Raw genomic sequence first — 7,281 nt, forward strand, 5'->3', positions numbered from 1 at the left:
CAAGGTGGATGGCCTGGGAGATCCAGGCAGAAGGAGAGAAGGGGAGGATGGGAGAGAGCAGGAGGGAGGGAGAAGCCAGCACTGGAGCCCTGTGTCCCCAGCCACTGCAGGTGACGAGGGCATGGAGCACAGCTACCCCAGGCCATGGGCCAGGGGCAAAGTGAGACAGAAGAAAAGAAACACCCTCACTGGCACTGCCACTCAGAGTGGTGTTAGTCGTGGGCCCCAGAGGAATGATGGGAGGGGCCTCGGCTCTGGTCTTCTGAAATGGCTTTCTCACCTACACACACTGGGTCCTTAAGGGGCAAGGGGCACCCAGGACGTAGCCACTCCCAAGAGGCTCACCTATGACACTTGCCCTCAGCACCACTGGGGGGACAGTGAACACTTGCCGTTTGGTAGAACTGGGGCCTCCTGGCTGACAGGTCATGGACAGCCCCTGGACAGGAGAGGGGAGGCACAGGGCACCCAGATCCACCCACCTCCTTTTCCTAACACAGACCATTCCCCAGGGCTTGGAGCATCTGCATGAAAGGTTTTCAACTCTCTTATGTTTTGGGAAATGCTCTGAGTTAAAAAAACAAAACATTCCCTTGTTACACAATAAAGCGCTGGGTCTTCAATTCTGTGAAGCTTGGCTTGCCCTGTTATTGACATTTCCTTGGTCCTCCTTTCTGCAGCCGGTGTCCAGGACCCCGTGGCAGGCTTGCCTCCTTCTCCCTGGGCCCCCTGCCCCCTGAGGGATGAGAGCGGCTGTCGGTGAAGACTGCCTTCTTTCACATGTCTGGCGATGGGCTCGGCCCCCTACAGGCAGAAATGGCCAGGCCACACGGCCCCCTCTTGCCCCATGAAACATTGGAATTTATGGCCAAGAGGCAACTGTCTACTAATCCTTTCCCACAGTCTTCAGAGTTCACTTTGCTCCTTCTGAAAAACAAATTTCCTCTGAAAGCAGAGGAAGCATCAATGATTTAATTGAACACTCTGAATACAAGGGTCCCACAAGAGGTTTGTAATAGGAGAGTCCAGGGATCTGGGCACTGACAAAGTGTGTCCCTTCTTCCACCTAAACATGGGCCTGAGTCACCTCAAATTTTAATTCCTCAGATGCTGCAGATGTGTTTTGCCCTGGAACGTGTGTGTGTAGATGCAAGTGCAGAGACAGCTAAGTGCTCACCCATTTGCAGGAGACACTGTCACACTCCTTCTTCCCACTCTGAGATGTTGAGAGTGGCCGTGTGATTGGGTGGTAGGCGGTGGATGTGATGTGTGGCACCCCTATCATTCGGCATCCCAGACCTTCCACAGTGCTCCTCCATGCACTTGCCCCTTTCTGCGGGTGGACTGGAAGTGGCCCTGAAGATGCCTGTTCAGGTTGGGTTCCCTGAAAACAGACTTTGAGATGGAGATCTGCGCATGGGTGGTTTATTGCACGGTGTTCTCGAAACACATGCGTAGAGGAGAACACAACCGAACAGAAGGAGAAGTTCAACTGAGTTCAGTCCTAATAGTGGCTTCAGCCTATCCCACAGGCTGCTCTGAAGCTGGGCTAGCCCTTCAGAGATCCCCAAAGTGGGGAAAGGGGGTTGGGCCTTTGCACCCCAAGTCTCTGGATGTGGGCTTTCTCCAGGGAGGGGAAAACCTCAAGTGAAGCAGTAGTATCTCAGTAGTATCTCAAGAGGGTCTCAGCTGTGAGCCCCTCTCAAGAGAAGACAGTCCTCAGCACCTAGGCCCCAAGGGGAATCTGGGGGCATGCCTCAGCACTCACTGCAGTGACACTGGAAGCCTGCGTTGACGGTGGCAGAGCTCTGTCAGTCAGGGACCCGAGTGACTGTGTCTCCTTAACTCTCTTGAGAGGTAGGGTAGAGGATGGATGCTGAGAGGAGGCACATACCCTCTGTGGATTCCGCTGAGACCTTCCCTTTGACTTTGTAAATATCCAGTGAAAAGATAAGTCTGTCAAAAAGAAAAGAAATGCAATGAATATTCTGGGAAAGTGGGCAAGGAGGAAGCTGCTGAAAGAAAGTAAGAGGTACAAGATTAATACACAAAAATCAGTTTTGTTTTTGTACTCCAGTAATAAACAATTCACAATGAGGATTTTGAGAAATTAAGGAAGTAATTCCAGAAAGATAGTATCTAAAAGAATAAAATACTTAGGAATAGATTTAACCAATGAGGTGAAAAACTTGTACACTGAAAACCACAAAACATTCATGAAAGAAATTAAAGAAGACCTAAATAAATGGAAAGACATCCCATGTTCATGGATAGGAAGACTCAATATTGTTAAGATGTCAAAACTATCTAAAGCAATCTACACGCTCAATACAGCCTCCATGAAAATTCCAACAGTCTTCTATTTTTCAGAAATGGAAAACTGATCCTCAAATTTATGTGGAATTACAAGGTGTCCTGAATAGCAATAACAACCTTTTAAAGGTTTGAAAAAAAATTTCTTGACACAAAAGATACTTTGACAAAGTTAAAAATCTCACAATTCCCAATTTCAAAATTTACTACAAAACTACAGTAATTAAAATGACGTGGCACTGACTTGAAGATAGACATATAGACTAGTGAAATAGAATTGAGAGTCTAGAAATAAACCCATACATCTACGGGCAATAAGTTTTGACAAGAGTGGCAAGTCCTTTCAATACGAAAAGAATAGTCTTTTTAACAAAAATTAACTAAAAATAGATCAACGACCTAAATTTAAGGACTAAAGTCCTTAAAAGAAAATAGAGGGGTAAATCTTTATGACCTTGTAATTGGCAAGAAATTCTTAGATATAACACCAAAAGCATGAGTAACAAGAGAAAAAAGAGATAAATTGGCTTTGTCAAAATTAAAAGCTTTTATGCATCAAAGGATATTATCAAGAAAGAGAAATGACAAACTACAGAATAGGAGGAAATATTTGCGAATCATATATCTGGTAAAGGTTTACTAGCTAGAATTTATTAAGAACTCCTATACAACAATGACAATAAGACAAGACAACAACAAGACAAACAACTCTAGTTGTTTGGCAAAATAATTGGGAAAAATGGGTAAAGGATTTGGAAAGACATTTCTTCAGAAAAGGTATAGAAATGGTCAATAAGCACATGAAAAGCCGCTCAAGATCATTAGTCCTTAGGGGAATGCAAATGAAAACCGCAGTGAGGAACCACTTCACGTCCAGTAGGATGACCATGATTTTTTTTTTTTTTGAAAGGAAAATAAGTGTTGACGAAGATGTGGAGAAACTGGAACCCTTGTACATTGCTGCTGGGAATGTAAGATGGTGCAGCCTCTATGGAAAATAGTTTGGCAGTTCCTCAAAAAGCTAAACATAGAATTACTCTATGACTCAACAATTCTACTCCTAGGTATATACCCAGAGTATTGAAAACAGGAACTTCTAGAGATACTTGTATGCCACCGATCATTGCAGCATTACTCACCACAGCCAAGAAGTGGAAACAACCCAAGTGTCTATCAGCAGAAGAATGGATAAACGAAATGTGGTGTATCTGCACAATGGAACATTGTTCAGCCATAGGAAGGAATGAAGTTTTAATGCATGCTGTAACATAGATGAATCTTGAAAATATCTGTTAAGTGAAATAAGCCAGACACAAAAGGCCAAATATTGTATGATTCCATTTAGATGAAATAGCTTGAACAGATAAATTCATAGAGAGAAAAATCAGACTAGAAGTTACCAGGGGCTGGAGGTAGGGAGAGTGGGAGTTAGTTGCTTAATGGTCACAGAATTTCTGTTTGGGGTGATGAAGAAGTTTTGGAAATACATAGTAGTGATGGTTGCAAACATTGTGAATGTGATTAATGCCACTGAACTGTACACTTAAAAATGGTTACAATGGAAAATTTTATGTTATATATTTTACCATGATTTAAAAAATTAAAAAGTAAAAAAAATTCTTGAACACTGAAAATGTCATGAACACTGCCAGTTGCTTCCCCAGCATATACTCAATCAGCCCTTCTTCCCAGTACCTGCCCAGTTTGGTTCAGACACCCAAACGTCCTGGGTCTGCCCATGTAACCAGCAGGGAGAACTGGACTGGGCTGACAGTGGTCCAGTTACTATGGCCCCAACCCCCTGCCTGTGACTGGCTTAGGTAGCCAGGTTTAAGCCAATCAGTGCACGGGATTCTTTGGGGACTGTTATTGGTCCACAGGAGTGGTCAGGTCGTCTAAATGGCCCAATCAGACTAAAGGAGAGACTATTTCTTCCATCGTGAGGGGTTTATTTTCTCTCTCCTTTTCTCTTGATCAACACTGGAGGGAGTATATTTCCTAGCTGAGTGCTTCCTAATGGAGACACACATGTGGGACGGGATGGCAGTATGGCAGTAGTCTTTGAAGAGTGAATAATCTTTTCCTCTCTAGTCAGTCACATCTCACTATGAATAGTCTAAAAACAACGGGGTCACTCATGTTTTGGGTTTGTATCATATAAGTTCCACTGTGTGACCCACTCTGCCCATCAGGGGGAGGCATAAGTGAGGCTCCCGTCAGGGAGCCGCCTGAGATGGGACAGCCATTTCTCTGCTGCTGTGGAAGGTGGGCCCCTTCCTATGTGGAGCCTTGGGATTCTCTTCAACGCAGGTGAAAGCCAGACTCCCTGCAAAATAAGTCACAGGCGCCTTCTGACTTTGAGGAAATCGCCTGCTCATTTGTTGTGACATTGCAGAATGAAAAAAATGCAGAGGGAGAAAACAGAGGGCTACCGCTCTGTTGTTCTAACAGCCCCACACCCTATGTACCACAATATCTGCCTCCCCTGAGCTCCTGCTGTGTGAAGGATTCTACAAGACTAGTTCCCCAGTGGGTCCACTCCACGGAGACAGGCCCTCAGGGATCTGTCTGGGCATGCTTATCGGGTTATTTGTTTGTTTCCTTTTTTGTTCCATCTCCTCAGTGGAGGAAATGGCAAGGGCTCACGTCTTCACTGTCTATCCCAGAGCCTCTTACTCCATTGATGTTACCAGTGAACAATGGAGCTGCCACTCACAGCTCTCCTGACATCAATCAGCTTCCCTGAGGAGAAGATGTATTATTGAATAAATGATGCGGGGACAACTGGGTAGCCAGGTGGAAAAAGAAATAAAGCCCTAACCACAATCTCACTTTACCTCAAAATAAATTCCAGATGGGTAAGAGTTTTAAACAGAAAAAATAAAACCATGAAATTACAAGAACTATGCTAATAAATCTGAATACTCCACGAGAAAATGGACACGCTTTTTTGAAATTTATAAAATGCTGTAAGTGAGGGAAGAAGAAATAGAGAATTGTTACTTTCCAATTGACACTAAATAAATAGAAAAGATGGTTACATACTCCATCCTCTGAAAAAAGACCCAAATCCAGATAATTTGTGAGTCCTACTAAACCATCAATGAAGAGACATTTCTTATCTTATTCCAGTTATTCCAGAAAGTAGAAAAGGACATCAAATTGCCAAGCTCATAGTTTAACCACAATTCCAAAACTACATAAGAAGAAAATGAGAAAATTGTAGAACCCTTTCACTTTTTAGAATAGACAGAGATCTAACCAAATCCAATTCGCATTAACAAGTGCATTCAACAGGCTCAAGGAAGGTTTATCTTAAGAGTGTAAGGATGGTCCAGCATTAAAAAAAAAGCTCTCAACGTAATTACATCAATAAAGGCAGAAAAGACCTATAAAGTTCAACACCTCATTATTTTCTAATTAAAAGAGTATTGATGAATAATATATTTACAGAAAGGTTTGCAAACCATAAGTGTACAGCTCAATTAATTTTCACAAACTGAGAGCATCCGTGCACAGTACCCATTGATGCGGGGTTGGTGAGCCGAGGAGTCGAAAGAAAGAGTTCTTGGACTCTCAAGGTCTGGCAGTAGTGCTCTTTTATTTAGAGAATAGTATGGAATAGCATGGGGACAGGACCCAAGGGCAGTCAGAGCTGCTGCGTGGGGACAGGACCCATGGGCAGGAAAAGCTGCTGCTGCAAACATGGGTGGAGAGTAAGGCTAAATTTAAGACATAGGTATGTGAGTTATCTCTTCACAAGACAAAGGAAAGAATATGTACAAAGAGTTGTTAAAATGGTATCAGTGCCGGTAGGGTCTGGTTATTGGGTGGTCCTATAACTTTTAGATAAGAATCAAACTGGATTAAGTAAATGGCAGAAGCCGCAGCTTAAATATTAAATATTATCTTCAGCTAAAGACAAAGGAGGATGTTGGTGGGGGGTGGGGTCAATTACCTGAGGTTGCCAGACAGTAAACAACTTAAGTCCTTGCCTTCCCCATTAAGAGTTCCAGATAAGGCCATCCCGCCTTCCTCCTGGTGCAGAGAGGGAGACACTCCCCACAGATGGAGACTTCCTTCACAAACGCAAATGTCTCTCATCAAAGGGCAAGCAAATTCCACTCCTCAGAGCCCCCTTCTCATCTGCAGTTTTAAAAGTAACCAGCCTAAAATAATCCTCATCACCCACGACCCTAAATGTCTCCCCTGCTCCCTCCAGTCGCTACCCCTCACCTCTGACAAGGGCAACAATTGTCCTGACTGCAAATCCGCAGAACAAAGACATGTTATTCAATAAATGGTATTAGGTCAACTGACTGCCATGTGAAAAAACAAAGTTGGATTCATAGATAGTTTTGTCTGGTGCACTTTAAATACATGAAGTCACACCCTACATCCCGCTTTGTGTCTAGCTTCTTCCTCTCAACTTTGGAGTTGTCAGAATTATCTGTATTGTTGGCGCGGTGGCAGGGTACTCACTCTTATTGATATGTAGTGTTCCGTTATCTGACTATAAGGCATTTTATTTATCTATTCAGATAATTTGATGAACATGTAGGTTGTTTTCAGTTTTGGGCTATTAATAAGAGTGCTGCCATGAATATTTTCATACATAATTTTTGGCAAACTTGTGTATGTATTTCTTCTGTCCGTACCTAGGAGTGGAACCATGATCACAGGGAATGTGTGTTTTCAGCCTTTATAGATACTGCTGAACAGTTTTCTAACGTGAGTGTCTTAGCTGAGAAGTGGGGGTCAGGAGCAGACCCTGGGATGAGTACTTATGTAAGTGTGATTTTTTAAAGGTGTGCTTTAAAGAGAAATGGCTAAAGTAGTGGGGGAAGCAAGACAGAGGAGAGGAAGAACCCACACAAAGCTGTGATTTAAGGCCAAGCCCTGTGGAGCGGAGCTTCTTGGATCCCACAGGAAGCCTTAGGAATGTAAAATACGCCTCAGGGGTGTCCC

The 7,281-nt window shown here is 43.5% G+C and overlaps 1 long non-coding RNA gene across 1 annotated transcript; it reads right to left on the reverse strand.

The window, feature by feature from the left end:
• Positions 1–1,411: 1,411 nt before the first annotated feature.
• Positions 1,412–6,586, reverse strand: LOC138918744 (uncharacterized). Its single transcript, XR_011428455.1, has 2 exons — positions 6,272–6,586; positions 1,412–1,956 (listed from the first exon to the last, which is right to left on the reverse strand). It is a non-coding gene; the product is annotated as an uncharacterized lncRNA (long non-coding RNA).
• Positions 6,587–7,281: the final 695 nt, after the last annotated feature.

The sequence above is a fragment of the Equus caballus genome, chromosome 18 (genome assembly GCF_041296265.1).
Source record: "Equus caballus isolate H_3958 breed thoroughbred chromosome 18, TB-T2T, whole genome shotgun sequence".
NCBI lineage: Eukaryota > Metazoa > Chordata > Mammalia > Perissodactyla > Equidae > Equus > Equus caballus.